General features: G+C 38.5%; 2 protein-coding genes across 7 annotated transcripts in view; one reads left to right on the top strand and one right to left on the bottom strand.

Annotated features, from left to right (window-relative positions):
- Nucleotides 1-19,009, top strand: part of LOC120767392 (protein eyes shut) — a 147,627-nt gene that overhangs the window by 27,538 nt on the left and 101,080 nt on the right. The window lies entirely within an intron of this gene.
- Nucleotides 1-19,009, bottom strand: part of LOC120767393 — a 156,647-nt gene that overhangs the window by 38,864 nt on the left and 98,774 nt on the right. For 3 of the 4 annotated variants that reach the window (XM_040093409.1, XM_040093411.1, XM_040093412.1), the window contains one exon: nucleotides 3,620-3,679. The exons of the other annotated variant lie outside the window; for it this stretch is intronic. The gene's annotated coding sequence lies outside the window, so the exon portion shown is untranslated. The remainder of the gene's footprint in view (nucleotides 1-3,619; nucleotides 3,680-19,009) is intronic. 4 annotated transcript variants of the gene reach the window in all.

Below are 19,009 nucleotides of genomic sequence, written 5' to 3'. Positions count from 1 at the left end.
ATTGAACAATCAGAATCACTTACTTGTATAGACAACTTTTTCCTTTGATGAGATATCTGCACCGAATTTGGCACGAGTTCTAGTCTAAGGTACCAATACAATTTTAAGAAAAATTGTTCAGATCGGACCACTATAGCATAATGCTCCCATACAAACTGACAGATCAAAATCAAGATTTATCAAAAACTCTTTTATTTGACGAGATATCTTCACGAAATTTGGCATGGAATATTGCTCAAGCCAGCGGTGCAAACTCAGAAAAAATTGTTCAAATCGGACAACTATAACCGAACAAATTCATGAAAGGAATCTTTCGTATTTGTGAAGGGCCCAGAAATGCATTCTCCATAAACATTTAAAGCCTACGCTTCAATCTACTTACAAATAGTTGTGTTTGAGTCGCATAATTCTTCTCATTTTTATTCTAGTAAAAATAACATTTTGATTTAGCATTTACACACTGACTATTTGCACATTGCCACGCTTCAAAAGGCAAAGCAAATAAATCACGAACACATTGCTAAAAGTTTTTCAAACACCTCCTACCGCTTGTTCTTATACTTCTTCTGCAACTTCTTCTTCTCACGCTTCTACGTCTTCCTTTACTCTTCTCCTTGTTATCATACTTACTCTCCGTCTACTTTCACGCCTTAATTGCTCGGCACTTGCTTTACTTTTGACGACTTTTGCCCTGCTGACAGCCACTACGTGGTGCCAGACACACATACACACACACACACGCACCAATACTACTTCGCTGCCGTTGCATGAGGAACTCTTGGCCACTTTCCCACTCAAACTCAAACTCGCTGAAGAACGGCAATTTGCCACTGAAATAACAGCTGAAAGATAGTGAAAACATATGTTTTTCCTGCATGTAAGTATGTGTGTGTGTATGCATGTGAGTGTGCTTGCTTGCAGTAGAAGCGCTTGTGGCTCTTTGGAAAATATTTTTCTTCGGCGCAAATGAATTGAGAACGCTTGAGGTTCTGGAAAGAGTTTGCAGCGCATAGCATTGCATAACTTAGCATAAGCTGACTCGTTAGCTATTGATATTTATGAGCAGAGCGCTGCATGTCTGTCTGCGCTTTTTGTATGCAGCAAGTGGCAAGTGAGTGTGTGTGTGTGTGTGGCGAAATGAAATTAAACCACCAAGTGGAGTCTGCCGAATTAATATGCAAATTTGTCAGCGTGCATCCATGCGGAGCGCCGTTAACTTCCGATTCGTCGGCTGTCTGACGCTGCGCTGGCCGCCTTGCCTGCGCTCAGCCTGTGAGTGTGTTCACACACACCCTAATGCCGCTACATGCCACATTAATCAAATCCTGTCACGCATATGTGTGGGTATTGTAGTCGGGGTGGCACGACGCAGTGGCACTTGCCTCACGTTGTACCGCACTGTGGCCGCCAGTGAAATGAAGCGTATCCATCATCAACGGCAGTCTGTCTGTGTCTGCATACGCAATGTGGTGTCTTTCATATGCGTGCCTCGCCATGTTGCGAGTTGGCATCTTTGAAATGCATATCTTCAGCGCACGGACAGACAGACAGACAGCGCACTCTATGCGATAACCATATTTGCTGCAATCACAGACGGAGGAAAGTAGTCCGCTGACGCAGGCTTTGTTGCTGCCATCAACCATTTGCATTATTGCTGTTGTTGCTTTTTTGTAGTACCAAGTACCGACTGGAGGGAGCATTTTGTATTCGAGTGTATTTCAATTCAGCAACAGCGATGGGGGTTTAATATGAGCACGCCAATTTGTCTGAAGAGCAAAACTCGAGTAACTCAGAGTGAGTTTCAGACCCTGTAAACCTGCATTCGGTTAATAATATTGTCTACGCTACACGTAACGGTGCTTTTTGCAACGATATCTTCGTGAAAGTTTAGGAATCCTATGGAAGCCCAGCTTATGCAGCCAAATTTTCCTGATCGCTCCGTTTTGAAGGCGATTGGTACTTCTAAAAACCTATGTTCTTGTTGTTGTAGCGTCAGAAGACACCCCTAAAGTAATGTTGTTGTTATAACGGCAGAGTTTTGCCAAGTTGACAGTCCTTGGCCGGATAAAAAACTGGGTCCGTTCCGGTTACGAATGGTTCCCTGAGTCTCTGGACGAATGATGCAGAGTTGGCAGTCCTTGGCCGCAAATAAAATTATAAACCACTGCCTTGAGAGGGGATAGGACAGGAAGGATCCTAGGAAGAACGAACGCGCTGTAGGAATCCACCAATTCCAACCATTTCGTCGGACGCGTAAAAAACATGGCAACAGAGGTGCGTCAACCTTTGTCTGGCGAAGGGTGGATCTTGGAGTTGAAAGTGTCTAGAGCTTTCCATCTCATTTTCACCATTGCAACATTGATAAAATTTGGCATCTATAAACTTTAGGATCACCACATGTGACAGTGTCTAGTTAGGCCGTCTATCTTTGCATCGAGAGCTCATTTTGTCGACGTGTTTTATAAGTGCAGAACGTCTGTTAGAATTTGTTTATCTTGGCTTAGCCAAATTTAGATTATTTTTCATTTTCGGAATGAAGTTTAGTCTTCAAAGAATTTTCCTAAATGGAATGAAATGTTTTATGTTTTTAGTCAATATACAAGTACCAGAAATGACTTTAGGCCTTAAGCTAAATTTATTTTTGAAAAATGCATCTTTATAGCTCCGCCTAGAGCTATTTCACGCAGTTGTTGTTGATTTGTGAGCATCTACCTTGCTTGTATCGAATACTCGCACTGAAATTTTTTGCGGCATTGGTGAGTTCCGCAGTGCTAGGCAGAAAAATTATGGACTCCGACTGTTTCGGCTTTAGTTCAGCACAACTAACAACCGGATCGCTTTATATATTTCCTTTATATTTGCGCATTTCCTCTAGTTCCGTTCTAATCCGTAGTCTCAAATCCGTGGACCGTGACTCGCCAGGTGGCAAATAGAAACAAAGCTATAGTAGTCGAGCTCATTTGGCTCCTGGCGAGAGTTAGACTCACAATCAGGCGGTTATAGTTCCAATCTTCGTGCTTCTTCAGCGCCCTAAAGTTCCTTCTGACAATTCGCGAATCTGTTTCAATTTCAGTTAAATTCCCAAAAGTCCGTGGAAATATGTCTACTCAATCATTCACATTTCCCGGCAAGCACGCAGTACCCAAACACACACTCACTCATACACAGCGTTCGCTTGGAACGCAGGCTTTCATATGCCGTCGCACACTCCAACGCGTGTAGCCCAACTGTTTGCAGTCGCCGAGTGTTCGAGTCTGGGATTGTCAAATAAATTATTTTTGATTGCGCTGTCACTGCTACTACAACAGACAAACGCTGGCGGCGCGGCATGGGTGTATGGGTTGGTGGCTTTTTGACGGCAACAAAAATCGCTTTGGCAATTTATTAAATTTGTCCGCACACGTTCGCGTTCATTTTGCCATTTTCGCACTTTTTTCACGCGCACATTTGATTTATGGAATTCCAAATTAATACTTTTTATTATTATCTCCGTTCTTCCGTTCGTTTTTTGCGCTTAATGACCGCAAATGTTGCATTTAATTTGCATACATTTATGCAGCTTATAAATTTCGCACTGCCATAAACATTAAAGTGCTTGTATTAACAATGTATTACGTACCTAATTGTGTTTCACAAGTTCACAATTGCCTGTATGCGCGAGAAACGGTTATATGCGGCGCTGAAAGTGGAAGAGAGAGAGAGAGAGAGAGTATACATATTACTTTTAATGGCAACATTTAAATAATTTTAAAGCTCATCATTATTATAATGCGTTAATTTCACAGAAATGGATGCACTCAATGGCAAATTGAAATGTTTTTTTCTCTCTCGTTTTACTTAAATTTATTTTGTTAAAAAATATGCAAAATACTCGTATGTTGAAAAGCTCATTAGATTTTTAAATAAAAACTGATTGTTTGAGTTTTAAAGTACTTTTGAAGCATTTGACTCACACTTGTTGCTGTGGAGAAAATATTATTCCGATATTATTTACTGGTTGAAAGTTTTGCGGAACAATAGACCAAATTTTTTGTACAAATTTTGCTAACTCAGCTTTTAACGAATGTGTAGTCGTCACTGAGTTCGCGATTCAAATTTTAGACATTAATGTTTATGACATCTAGGCCCATCAGATCTGGACTGCCTAATTGTCAAAGAGAATTATCAAACAAAAAGTTGGATATTGTCATCAAAAACTAATCGTTTATGGTCAAACTGTTCGAATTTAAAAGTTTTGAACTCGGAATAAATAGAGAGATGTTCGGAAATTCTCCCATGCCCCATTTCAACGCCCCCAATTATTAAAAATAATCATTTTGATGATTTTCTTCTCAAAAACCGGCGATTTGGAACACATTTTTATTTTTCTAAATTTCTGGGTAAATCCAAATTTAAAATTTCTTTAATAAAAAGATGCCCCATGCGATTCTGCAAATTTCTGTATTTTTATATTTTCTCTACGACCAGTGGTTTAGAAGTTATAGGCATTTTTGTATTCGGCGGCTGCTTTCTACATGCTCCTGGTCGCCTGGTAGAAATCTGAGATTTTGGCACCAAATTGAATGCAATTTTCCTGCAGCGACGGCGGATGCACCAAAAATTTGCGTGGGGCATTGCATACGCAAAGGGGCCAAATTGGGAACACGGAAGTGGGACATACCCACGGACCGGAAACCGGAACAGGCCATCGACCGGACATGAAATAACGGTTCCGCACTTCCGGTCTGGATCCCAAACCGGAAGTCACGAACCGGAAACGGATCCATATTTCCGGAAGTCGTGAACCGGAAACGGATAAGAACTTCCGGAAATGGAACCATATTCCCGGTTTAGAAATACAACCGGAAGTGATATTCCGGAAGCGGGCACCGGGCGGAAACGGAAGTCAAATTTGGATCCGTTTCCGGTGTATGACTTCCGGTTTGGGTTCCAGACCGGAAGTGTGGTACCGTTATTTCATTTCCGGTCGATGGCCTGTTCCGGTTTCCGGTCCGTGGGTATGTCCCACTTCCGTGTTCCCAATTTGGCCCCTTTGCGTATGCAATGCCCCACGCAAATTTTTGGTGCATCCGCCGTCGCTGCAGGAAAATTGCATTCAATTTGGTGCCAAAATCTCAGATTTCTACCAGGCGACCAGGAGCATGTAGAAAGCAGCCGCCGAATACAAAAATGCCTATAACTTCTAAACCACTGGTCGTAGAGAAAATATAAAAATACAGAAATTTGCAGAATCGCATGGGGCATCTTTTTATTAAAGAAATTTTAAATTTGGATTTACCCAGAAATTTAGAAAAATAAAAATGTGTTCCAAATCGCCGGTTTTTGAGAAGAAAATCATCAAAATGATTATTTTTAATAAGTGGGGGCGTTGAAATGGGGCATGGGAGAATTTCCGAACATCTCTCTATTTATTCCGCGTCCAAAAAGACACAAGGGAAAGTTATTATCAGTACAAATTTTCGCTAAATTTCGATAATACTTTTCAGAGTTTTCCTGATATTTTCATTGTAAAATCAGCTTTTGGCACAGAGATCATATAATTAATAGAAAAAGTTGCTGTCCGGATTTCATGAATAAATCTGACATATTAACCGATAATGCATTATAACGTCTATCGGAATTCCGAAAACCTTTACATTGATTTTATGGAAGCTAGGGGAAATATTGACCCGATTTCTTACATACATAGTCAGCACAAGGCCAATAAAGGTTATCTCTGAATTCCACTAATGTTTCAGATATTCCACTCAGATATTTCCCGACATTTTCAATAAAAAATCAGATTTGGTCACGGAGATGCACATGTTCTGTTTAGAAGAATTTTTCGGGATTTTTTTCCATAGATTTCTCTAATTATCTGTATCTCTTATTTATAGGTAATGTGAAAAGAAGTGATGTAACTAAAAATGGCGATATTTAAGCAGTAAAGCAAGAGGCATGATTGAAATCAAGGCTGTATCAGAGAAGAAGTGGTTCCAGTTTTGGCTAGATATTTATTGCATTTCTAATAAATTTGAAGTATGTATTCCGGTGTATGGATGGTGAGAAGTATGGCGTTGTGTGGTGTAATACAATATTTCCATATAAATAAACTGATGCTCACTAATTTTGAAACAAAAACACGTTTTTCATTTCGTTCTTGAGATTTCTATCTTAGCTGCTTGCATGCTGCATAGATTTCAACTCAAGTTTGCCGTTGCACGGACTGACAGCTGGCTTGACGATTGGTTATGTATGGTAAAATCAACCCGGAATTGATCACTATATACTTGTATATTTCGAATATTTAATAGTGTCACCAACAACAGTTAGATGAAATACGCCACTTTTGTTGTTGCAACATGTTGCAAGAGTATTGAAACATCACCGAAAACAACAACAACGAACAGAACTCATTCACAAAGCCGCAATTCAAACTAAAACGAAGCGAATATTAAATGTCAGAAACGCTTCAAGGTCACACCCATATCAATAACACGAAGGATGCAAGCTTTAAACTTCGCATAGTGAAAGCACATACATAGACAAGCTTGATTGCTCATTCACGTTTGTGGCAAATAAGTTTTTGCGTTAAGCTATTGACAGCGAGCAAGCAGACAAATGCAATTGAGGCGCCCCAATGGGATGGCAACCGTGGCAACCAAAGCCGACTGCGGTCGGAGGATATGCCAGGTGCGCACACCACACACACCAACAAACACATGCACACGCAAACGTGCATGCAGTCACACTCCACGCCCAGCCAGTTGCCACAAAGCCGCCACTGCAAAGGCAACAAATGCAACAAAAGCCCATTTGAATGGCACATGATCTCCGAAGAGGTGTGGTCGGCGAGATAGAATTCGCAACGGCAGAGTGCTACACTGGCTGGTGTTGCAGTTGGGGCAAGTAGCGCGGATAACCACGGGGAATGCAACCGATACGACCGATGTGACCAATATTGACAACGGAACCGTCGGTTGGCACTTGATTTTATGGCCAACACACACACACACACACATGCAACCGGTAAGCAATAACAATGCTTTCACTGAAAACAACAACAACAACAGTAGCTGAGCTACAGAGCTTTGTTTACCTCTTAATTAACTCGGCGCTAAGCGAATGGCTGTTGACATGCGGCACATGTGGCATATGCGGTATGTTGCCGCTGTCTAAAAGGCAGCAAAACACACTCACCACACAACAACAATAACAACAACAAGATAACAAGCACACCGCGTTGAGTGCGTAAACACAAACAAGCCGAAAAGCTTTAACGGACTAAAAGGATTTGTGAACGGTGGCTGGGTAAGCCAACAACAACGACGACAACAGCGCTGACAACAAAAGCTACAACAATCACATTTTGGCCGACAAGTGTCTAAACAATTTCTGTTTATGCCGCGCATTATTGTGCCTAATTGCAATTTGTTCTGTCATCAGTCACTTGAAGCGACCGACAAATAACGGTACACGACTACGCCACGCCACATGTGGCAGGCAGCAAAAAAATGGCAAGTGCCATACATATGTGCTCATGTTGCAGATGATTGCTGGCAGATGTGTAATGGTGATCGGCTGTTTTTGCTGTAATTTCCGCCCAGCATTTTTTTTGCTTTTGTGCATGTGTTGATTTCAGGCGGTTAGCCACAGTGGCAACTCGTCGCAGCAACGAAAATTGAATGAAGTGAAATTTGTGCGGTTTTGACACTTCTGACTGTGCGAGGGGCGTTGCGTGAAGGGCAAAAACTGATACCAAATTTGTTGCTGTAATTGAATATTGAGTGAAAATTGAGGAAAGTTGCCAGACTTAAGCGGTGTTTACTAAAAAAACTTCTGGAACACTGGAACTTTATTTATTTTTTGAGGAAATTTGGGCAATTTTTCGGGCATCACATTTGAAGTTTAAAAAAAAAACCGCTTCCCTTATGTGACTTTCCTTCTAATACGATTTATTACACTTGATGCCGACCTATTACAAATATCTTTTGATATCTTTATATATTGGGCTTGCCAGATGTTCAAAACACACCTCTTTATTATAACAAAATATACATTAAAATAGGGAGCAACTTTTTCAAAAGTATCTACTTATGTATATCTCCAAATCTTCACAAGCGGTTTTATTTTGCGTAAAAAAGTTTAAGCAGTTGGCAACTCTACCAAAAAAACACTCAAAAGCATCTTAGATTCTAAAATTGAGATTTTGCCCTGCAACCTATTGTCTGTTGTACTTTGGTAGCCATATTGTAGCACTTTTGCATTAATTTAAGGCTAAAAATTTTATTCAGCTGGCCAAACAAAAAAAAAAAAAAAACAAAACACATAAATTTTTCATAAATCGGTTTAGTTTCACACCTAAATAACTAATTTATCTATTTTATTTTATTTTACAAACGAATTGTAATAAAATTTAATGTAGGTGGTGGTAGGGTTGCCACCCTTCACAATTATTTTTTCAACTTCTATTATTCAAAAAAGTCTCAAGTTTAGTACCAATATTTTAAGCCTAGGTAATACCTTTTCCATTTTATGGCTTAAAAAAAAATATCAAAAAGTTGGCAACTCTTACAGAAAATATTTTCGTCATAAAATTTCCATAAACCACTTAAGATTTATGCCTACAAGCATAACTAATTAATTTATTTTTTTTTTAACAAATGAATTATACCAGAATTTAAAATAAGTGGCAACGCTGTTCATATATTTTCCCAACTGCAATTACCCAAAAATGTCATAAGTGTTTTACTCGCATTGCAAATTTTCTTCATGTTATCAATTTTAAGGCGTACAATTTTTTTACAGTTGGCAACTTCCCAAAAACAAAATCAACGATACATATGTACATTTTTCATTAACCAGCTTAGATTGTTACAAATAATTATTATTTTTTAATTAATTCTACTAACACTTAAAATAAGTGGCAACATTTTTCAAATATTTTAGGTTATCAATTTTATGACGCAAAAATTTTAAAACAGCTGGCAACTCTTTCTAAAAATATATTCGTCATAATTTTTTTCTAATCCGCTTCTGTTTGCCACCCACATTGAACCACTTCTTTTATTCCATGAAATTAATATACCAAGATGTTTGAACAGGTGGCAACCCTTTATAAAAAAATACAAAAAAATGCTTTCAACTGTACAAAATTTCATGCCCCAATATATTTCGGATGGCAGAAAATACTATTAGCAAAGTTCAATTGCAAAAGGTGGCAACCCTTTACAAAAATACAAAAAAAAATACTTTCAACTGTGGAAGTTTCATATAGCAATATATTTCGGATGGCAGAAAACATGTTTTGCCAATTTGATCAAGCTAACTTAAATAGGCTTCCTACCGTCAGTGTTCCCAGTTTCGATTTCGTAACTTTCGCTCTTTTATCTTGGAGACTCTCCTTTGCTTGGGCGTGAAATTAAACCACGAAGTTATTTTTAGCAATAAATATCTTACTCAGTCAATTGATAATAATTTCTCACTCGAAGATGTACAAAAAATTCAAAGAACGCGGCTGAGTGCCTAAAAGTAGACTAGTAGATTTTTTTTACAGCTGCGTCTATATCAATATATAACCGAAATTGAATAAAATCTTAAATTCCTGCGTTCAAATTGAATTCCTGCCATGAATTAACAAAGCCACTCCACTTGCCGCTCCACTTCCGCTTAAGCGCCATATCCGTTGCGAAGCGTCCAGCTAAACGTGCAAACAATAGCAACTTAAATGTGCAAAATATTGCCAGCCAAAAAAAGAAGTGAAAATAAACAAAATGATCGGCTAATGCGAACAAATGGCGGGTGAAACAATTGTGTGGCCAATAACAACAAACAAATAATGAGCATTTCGCAGGCCATAAGCCAAGAGGCAAAAGTCGAAAGGGCGCGGCGCTGGAGGGCAACACGCTGGTGTAAGCGGCAGCAAGGGCCGAGCGCGCGTTTCAATGAACACGAAATACTTGAGTTTAAATGGTCGCTAGAGGGGAGCGCGCGGAGGCGAGGCCGACAAATGACGACGGAAGCGTAAGCGACAGATAAGCGCGAAAGTACGCAGAGGATTTAGAACTTAAGCGGCAGCTCAACGAGAAAGCATAGACCCGCATGCTCATCAAGCTACTAAAAGAGTGTGGATAGTATGGCGGCTGTGTGTGTATGTTCATATAAAGCGCAATATGTGTGTTTGTGTACATGTGTGCTGTATTTGTGTGTTTATCTAAAGCATACAACTTAAATCCTCAAGATAAATACCAAGAACGCGGCTGCAAACGCACATGCACATGCAAGTAGGCGGGCTGGCGGACACGCGGACAGACAGACGCATTGCGCATTAACTTGCAAGTGGCATCTTAGAAAATAGCATGACAGCAGCACAACAACAACAACGGCAAAAACAATGGCGTTGGCAAACATTTGAGCGGCAGCAGCTGTTGCAAGCACTCAAGCGTGCATTGGCTTCTGAGCTAAAGCAAACACGCACACACTCACACACACTCGCACTGAAACAAACATGTGTTTGTACAGTTCCATGCCCTCAAGACAGTACGTGTGCTGTATTGCGCGCCGAGCTCTCAGCGACGGGTGATTCGCTAAGCTTGCTGACACATGAGCAGCAGCTGATGGACTGGCCGATTGCAAGCAAGCGCTTTTATTCCTCTCAATAGTAAGTGTGTGTGTGTTGACTGTTATTCATCTCTGTATGTTGGTGTGTGTGTATGGACGCTTGAACAGCACCGCAAATTACACGCGCCACTTGTGCGCGACCCCGGCGAAGGTCAGGCAAAAGGATGTGCTAAGGATTTGAAGTATGAGCGGAAACTACAAAGCGCGTCTAACTCAAATAAGCAGCTAAGCCAAGCAGCAGCAGCACAAACACACACACACCCACCCACACATATTGAAGCCTCGTGTGAAGCGTTAGTCACTATGGCAGCCGGCGCACACAGCGCTTTTGTTGCCACTACTAATGATGTTGGCGCACCATATTAGCACGAAGACGACGACAAAAAATTGACGGAAAACTAAAACAAAATAACGGATGCAGTGAAGCTTGCGTTTCCGCAGTAAATTTTGTGCGCAATACGTTTTCCCACATAAAATACTTTGGCTTTGCTTTTTTCCGGAAAATCTATCTCATTCTATTTATTTTGCACTCCCAAGTGACCTTAAATGGCACACTTGATTCATATCACTGATGACATGGCTTACTGATGTGTGTGCTTGTCTATGTGGCTGTAAGCGTTGATAACATTCATGCGTGCATGTGTGTGTGTGTGTGAGCTTGCTCATCGTTCGGACATTAGTTGTGCTTATGAGTTTTCCTCGCAGCAATTTTTAAAAGCTTGCCAACACTTGAAGACGGCTAATAGTGACATAAATATCGTTTAGACCGCAAGTGAGCAGCTATCTGCGTTTATGTGTGTGAGTGTGAACATAAGGGTCTGGTAAAAATAAATTCATTATTTTTGCATTAAACTGAAGGTTTTACTTAGCACAGGAAGATTGATCCGATTTAATTCAAATACATCCTCACTTTGTTCGATAGCTTGTTGCCTTTTTGTGGGTATTATAGTGACGCCGCCATACAAAACTCGGTATCTATTAGCAAACACTTGACTGATTCGATCATAAGCTCTTTTTGATGTGAGTTTGTCAACAGCAAAATTAATTGCCATATACAGAAATACAAAGTAAGTAGCTAATAAATTACTTTTCTGAGGTCCAGGCTTTAAGGTGGATGCCTAACAATTTCACAACTAAGCTGCCGGAGTTTCTGACGTTTTTTATTTTTTTGGTTTCGGAATGGGAATATTCTAAAGATGCTGCCGCTGTGAAAAGGCAGCATGCACGTTAAAAGATATACCCTTTCGGGAGGAAGGAACAGTACGCCAATGTACTAAACCCTTAACTCCGGCTGCTTTAGCTTGTCTATGAACCTGCGGCACCGCCGTTAAGCAAGCTGGGAAAGAATGCCTCTTCATAAGCTCCCTGCGGGAGTATTCAGCTAGTCTTAAGATTCTCAACTGCCGTTCTTTTATACTGAGTTCTTGGATCGCTATTGCCGCCCACTCCTTTATTTTCGCCCATACCAACTTTGATTGCAGCATGCGACTTATAATGTTGTCGGGCATCTTTTGGTTTGTCATTCGTCGCATGGTAGTTCTCCCTACTACATATCCCGAGCAGGAGAAAAAGATATGCTTCGCGTTTTCATCAGCACTGGTGCACAGTGAACATATTTTTTGTTGTGGCCGCAATGGCGACAAAAAATATGTTCAATCTGATAGTCATGGCTCGTCGAAAATTGTGTTAGATAAAAGTCTGTCTACCCATGTTCTCTCTCAATTCAGGCTGGTACGTTCTTCATGAGTCTGTGCGTCCATCTTCCTTTTTCTGCCGCATCTGATTGTCTTTGCCGCTCATCGAGGCTCGCTTGTCGCTCCTTTTTTCGCTCGTAGCTTTAGATTTTTGTTAGACTCTACTTAGCTCTGATGCCATTAAATCTGGAAGCATATGACCAGAAATGATACTGGTCTCTTCATGAGAAACCATTTTAAACTCACAGGTCACTCTAATGGCGCATAAACTGGACACTGCATTTGCCTTATTGACACATCTTTTTTGTGGCAGGGCTGACCCCCCCGTATTGACTAGCTGACTTTGGCTGGTAGAAATATCCTACTTTGTCTAGGGCCACTAGTGTTAGCCGCACTGTCGATATGTATTATAGCTTAATGTTGTTCTGATGCAACACAATTCATCTTCTATTGGCCGCTTCTGGAAAATCGCTAGAGGCGATTCAATCTTGAACTGTACAGCAGCTCCGAATTAAGAGACAGTCCAACGAAGTACTTCTCATAGTAGAAACCTTCCTATCAACTCCTATCAAACACATAGTAAAACCATCCTTTCAAACCACCGAATTCAATATCCAAGTAACTAACTAGCCGCTTCCATACTGAAATGCTCAACTGTTTCGATTGCATTCCTTATAATCTACATCACTGCATCGCAGAACCTTCATTTCGCGGTTCCTTATCAACTCACACATCACATCTGCGAGGAGTTTGGTTTGTGGGCGGCACGAAGCCGTTGGAGAAGGGACGCAGAGATCTTTTCCATGGATGGATTGAAGTTAGAAGGAAGAGTGGGTCGTGGAGTCTGCTGTCGCGAGCCCTCCATTAACTCTGTTTCAGACTAACAGACCATTGTAACGTCTTTCAAGCAGAAGTGGCTGCCATCAAAGTAGCACTAGATGCAGAGCATACATCATATGCATACAGTGCAGTTTCAACCGATGAGCTTACAGTGTACACTTTCTCCTATCTCTTTCGATTGGAAGTGGCTTACTTTCTCAGTGTCTTCTAACTAGTGTTTAACCTCCAGTGAGGTCATCCATCAAACGCTAGTCAACAACCAAAACTTGTGACACTGCGAGATCCTTCTGACTCAGAGTGAATATATACATTAATTCAAACATTCCAATTACTATTTATTTGCTCTGTAAATCACAACAACCACTTAAAGCAATGTCTATCAAATTAAATCCAGCTTAACACCGCAATTTTCCTATCAAAACGAATTATCTGCTCACTGGCAAGCGCTTATTAAAATGGATTAGAGTAAATGTAAGCTCATATGTTGGGACAGCACGCGAACGCAATTATGTATGGGCGTAAAAAAACAAAAAAAATCGAGAAAAAATTATTAAAAGTTAAAAAAATATGGAAAAAATGTAGTTTAGCTCTTCAAACGAGTTAAAGCTGGTATTGTCGTGTTGCATATTTAGATAAACACACACATGTTTAATTTTCTATGCATTTGTCAACTGCTGGCAACTACAAATCCCTTTAGACGGCCATTAGCGCGCCGCTGCGCCTGAAAGTAGGCCAAACTGCTAGGGTAACAAGCCTTCAGAGACTGCCTGTCAGCAATGACAGTTAAATTAATTGATTCAACTAAATTCTTTTGGAATATAAAATTACTGAGTGTGTGTTTGTGTGTGGCTCGGGTGTAGTCCGTAAGCAATTTTAGCAGTTGTCTGGTTGTTGCTCTGCGCATTTATGACCTTTCAAATGTTTCACTTTATTTTGATAAGTTTCGTGGTGACAGTCTTTTGAAAGTTGACACAGAAAAATTCAGCGCCTTCACACACACACACACTTATTCATTTCCAATCTTACTCCCCCTTTACGCTGCCGCAACGAGTACGCTGCTCCAACTTCACTACACTCCGCTTAAGTGCTCACATTGTCTGTGCCTCGTTGTATGCATTTACGTAAATTGCTCTTTATTGTCGTCATTTGTGGCTTGTATTGTGTGCGAGCGTGCGCCCGCGCGCCTAAAAGTATGCCAACACTTACCTATGCTATGCGCTACTCCGCGCCTTGTGTGGCAGCAGCGGTGCTAAAGCTATCATAAATTACTTAATAGCCTCATGTTCAATGCGCACGCCGTTAATGCAACGCTGAATATGTGTCGCTATGTTTATATGTGTCTGTATGTGTATTTGATTAACGACATTGTATGTCGTGGGTGTTTATGTGTTGGCGCTCAGGTGCGCACTTCTTCAGGTAGCTCGACGCTGCAGCCGCATTTATTGCTGCTGATGGTTGTACAACAACAACAGTGTGCACATTTGCTTAGCATTTTGCTGCCAAAGTGCCAGCGGCGTCAACTCGGCTTGACGATGTGTTGATTTGTGTCCCCAAGCGTCGCACGTCAGACACAACTGACGTCGTCATTTGCGGCAGTTGCTCATTCGAGGCGCAGCTGACCATTAATTTAATTCAACGGTATTAGTGTTTGAATGGAAATGATTGCGTGGGATTTTCAACATTTATTACACTGGATTCTCAGGTGATTTAGATCGTATTTAGATTGTATACTCAGCTGAGCGCGTGTCAACAAAGGCTCAAATTTGTGTATGTAGTTTAGAATATTCCATTATTTTTGTCACATTTAATATTTACGAGGCCTGCTTGTTAAATCAGTACAGTCAGGGCGTATATTTTCCAAAAAAAAGATAAAGAAGCAACGTCTCTGGAGGGATTTTGAGTTAGAAAAACAATCCTCCCACATCTTTTCTAATATTTTTCAAATATTGAAACATATATGTAAACAAGAAAAAACATTATATGCTATAATACCCTTTACAGATGCAATTTTAGCATAAAAAGGTATACAAATATATTTATTCTAATTTTTATGGATCATTTTGAATGGCAGCTATAAGGTATAGTGATCCGATCTGAACAATAAATTTGGGGATTATAGCGAAAAGTTGAACGAAAACACATGCCAAATATCGCGAAGATATCTCATCAAATAAAATAATTGCCCAAACAAGGACTTGACTCCGTTCGTTCAGTTTATATGGCAAGTATATGTTATAGTCTTCCAAACTGAAGAATTTCTTCGGAGATTGCATAGTTGCTTTAGGCAATAATCCATAAGAAATTTCATGAAGATATCCCGCAACATGCAGAAGCTCTCCCTGCAATCACTTGATTCCGATCATTCAGTTTATATGGAGGCTATACGCTGTAGTGATCCGATATCGACCTTTTCGACAAATTAGCAGTTTCTTGGAGAGAGCAGATCGTGTGCAAAATTTGAGACCGTTTTCTCAAAAACTGGGAGACCGGTTCGAATATATACAAACAGACGGACGAACATGGCTAAATCAATATGGTCTTAATCTGTAATCTTCACTCTACGCTCTTTGCCATCTAACTATTTGCTCGTTTCCCTAAATAAAAAAGTCTGTTCTCTCTCTCTTTTCCCTTAAGAAAAAAGGCTTATCTCTCTTTCTCTTTTTTGTAGAATTCTCTCATTTTACCACTCTCACCCTCTCTCATCACTTTTGTCTATGGGCAGCGTCGATTACCTTATCATTATATTTCACTTTCTTTAAAATTTGTCTCGATTTAATCGAGAGTGCCTTTAAAAATACTCTCTTATGAGCCTGCCCTCTTATAAAACGGTATTTATATTCTGTCAATTTACACCTGTGTTTTAGTTATGAATGCACACAAATAACAAATACACAAAAGCACAAGTGCTCCAAATTAAAATCGTTATTAATCTCACTCACCCTCTTTCTTCCTTCTACTACTACCTCTTCATTTTCAAAGTAATCCTTACACATTTCCTTTACTTCGACTGTTTCCAGCATTTTGTTTCATTACCATCTGTGGTTTGTGGTGAAATGCCATGTACAAATTAATGATTTTCCCAAAGTGCTACCCCGGACCATGGCCTCTGCTCTCTTAGTTACTGTTTCTTTGTACCTAAATTTGTATATATGTATATATGCACGTATATATAAACAAATATATGTATGTGCCACGTCCATTAGGCCATTTTTGTGCTTAATACTCTAGTAAGCATAATAAATTTGACCATTTTTGCTTAAATACCTAAGGATTTGCTTGCAAATTGTTGTTGCCACCGTTGCCGTTATGTCAGCCGCAGGTGGTTGAGCGTAAATTGAGCGTAACGCTGCTTTATTATACTCGCTGCACTATTAATGGTTGTAGCGCAAACTTCTAAGACACCGAAAGTGCAGTGAAGTTGAAGAAGTTGCTCTCATTTGTTGACGTCACGAAGCAGCGTTTTTGTTGTTCACTGCCACTTTTTTGTTGGTTTGTCTTGAAGTTGAAGTTGAGAGATTGTAGGTTCTTTTTGAATAGAAGAAAGCTTTTTGTTTAAATTTCGGAAATTGCACTGATTACCAAAGTTGGCAACCCTGGCGAAATTCAAGTAAATTTTTTTGAGATTTCTGAAATAGTAACGGTTTTTGGTCCTAAGCGCCAACAGGAGTTAAAGAAAATGTATATTGGTTGTGAGTTTATGGTGGAAACTCAATCACCAATTTAATTTTTTCTTGATTATTATATCGTATGTGAATATAGATATATCTTATGAAAAATTTGCGATTAATTTAAAAAAAAATTGATTTTCTTAAGATTTCGATAGTAGACTCTGTTTGCAGAATAATTTTTTTTAGCAGCTTATATATGGCGTTGGTAATGTGAAAATATAAATTAAATTTTTATCGATAAATTTATACCGAAAACTTTATATCGATATTTTTTACCATCGACATATTTCGATAAATTTAGTATGCTCTCGTGGATATACATAATTTAAATGGTTGTGTAATTTTTTCCTTCAAATTCAATTTGAAAATATCTGTCGATATATGTATTTTACCGATATATGTATCTTCGATAAATAGATAAATACGGTTAAAGAAAGACTTATAATAAATTTTTAATAGAATTGTAATTTTTTTTCACTTTAAGATATACTTATATCATTATATTTTACCGATTATATATATCGATAAATATATATGGTAAAAAGAGATATATATAGATACATTTTTTCTGAAAAATAGTCAGTTTCAACTTAAAATATGTGTATATCGATATACTTTACCAATAAGATATATCGATAATAGATACATTTATATGTGTAATGAAATTGTAACCTTCCACCGTTCCATCAAACATTTCAACAAGAAATTTAATAACCAAATTAATCCATATTTCTTATAGATAAAATATATCGTTAAAATTTATCGATTATATGTTAAAATGTTAAAAGTCTTAGTAAAGTTCAAAGCTCATTATTTAATCCTCGTTTTTGGTTGCTCACATACAATAGAAAATAAATAAATATTGTTTCGTTACGAATTATTTTAATCAAATTATCGATAAATTTCACAAGTAATCCATTTTTGGAAAATTGTGAAATAAAGTTATGTTAAATATGCGAAAATTTGTGAAAGCATATCGATGGTAAAAAGGGTTAAGCTATTTACATATGATTAATTTTTTAAGTAAAGTTATCGATTAATTTAACAAGTAACGAGTTTTGGTAAAAACAGAAAATATACTGCAGTTGATTTTTATGAAGTCTGGACACTTTCTTGAAAGCTTGTCGATCGTAAATTTTCTTCAATTAAGTTAATATAACCAATTTGTATACCTAATTTCTTCATATAATATTTCTTATTTTATGTCGATAAAAAAAATAAAAATATCGATAAATAAAAAATACAGTTATTATATTTCGTTAACGTCATGATCGACATCAAGAAAATTTATCGATTGCTGTTCAAGAAAAACATTATTATATTTCGATAACATGTTATCGATATGATGTATGAAGAAAATTTAGCAAATGTTGTTCTAAAAATCGAAAAAGTTATTTTATAATTACATTATTTCGATAACATGTTATCGATATAATGCATCAAGGAAACATATCGATTATTGTTCTGGAAAAAAATAAAGATATTGCGATAATATGTTATCGATTTGATGCGTCCATAAAACTTATCGATTACTTTTATACAACTCCAAAAAAGTTATTATATTTAGAAAGCATGTTATCGATATTATTCATCGAGACAACTTATCGATGTGTTGTAAAAAAGTTATTATATTCCTTTAACATGTTTTCAATATTTGGTACGACGAAAACTCATAGAGTGTTGTTCTGGATAACGAAAAAGTTATTTTATTTCGATAACATTTTATCGATATGATGCATCCAGAAATCGATTCTTGTTCTATGAATCCAGAAAAATGGAGCAGGAATTATTGAACGAATTTTTTCCATGAAAACAGAAATTGACAAAAAAAACAATAAATTAACCTGTGGTACCTTTACTTTTGCAACACACTACAAGGCACTTACATAACCTACAATACACTTATATACAACAATAAACTTAACAAAGTAAACTCGCACATGTACACACATTATTACATAACACCCTGTCATTGTTTACCATCATCACTCATTCGTTCGCTCATTCAATACAACCAGGCACTTCAAACTGGCAGGTCCTTTCATGACGCCATGACGCATTTTGGGGGGTACACACTACCACAACACAAAATAGGTCACTATATTAACTGTAACAATTGGACAAAATTTCAGATTTTCCGAACAGTGAGTAAAGCTTTTGATATACACACACACACATACAGAGCAACTGCCTCACGCACAGCAACAA

This window comes from Bactrocera tryoni, chromosome 2 (genome assembly GCF_016617805.1).
Source record: "Bactrocera tryoni isolate S06 chromosome 2, CSIRO_BtryS06_freeze2, whole genome shotgun sequence".
Taxonomy (NCBI): domain Eukaryota; kingdom Metazoa; phylum Arthropoda; class Insecta; order Diptera; family Tephritidae; genus Bactrocera; species Bactrocera tryoni.
Note: the sequence above shows the minus strand (reverse complement) of the source record. Positions and strands in the feature narration are given on the sequence as shown.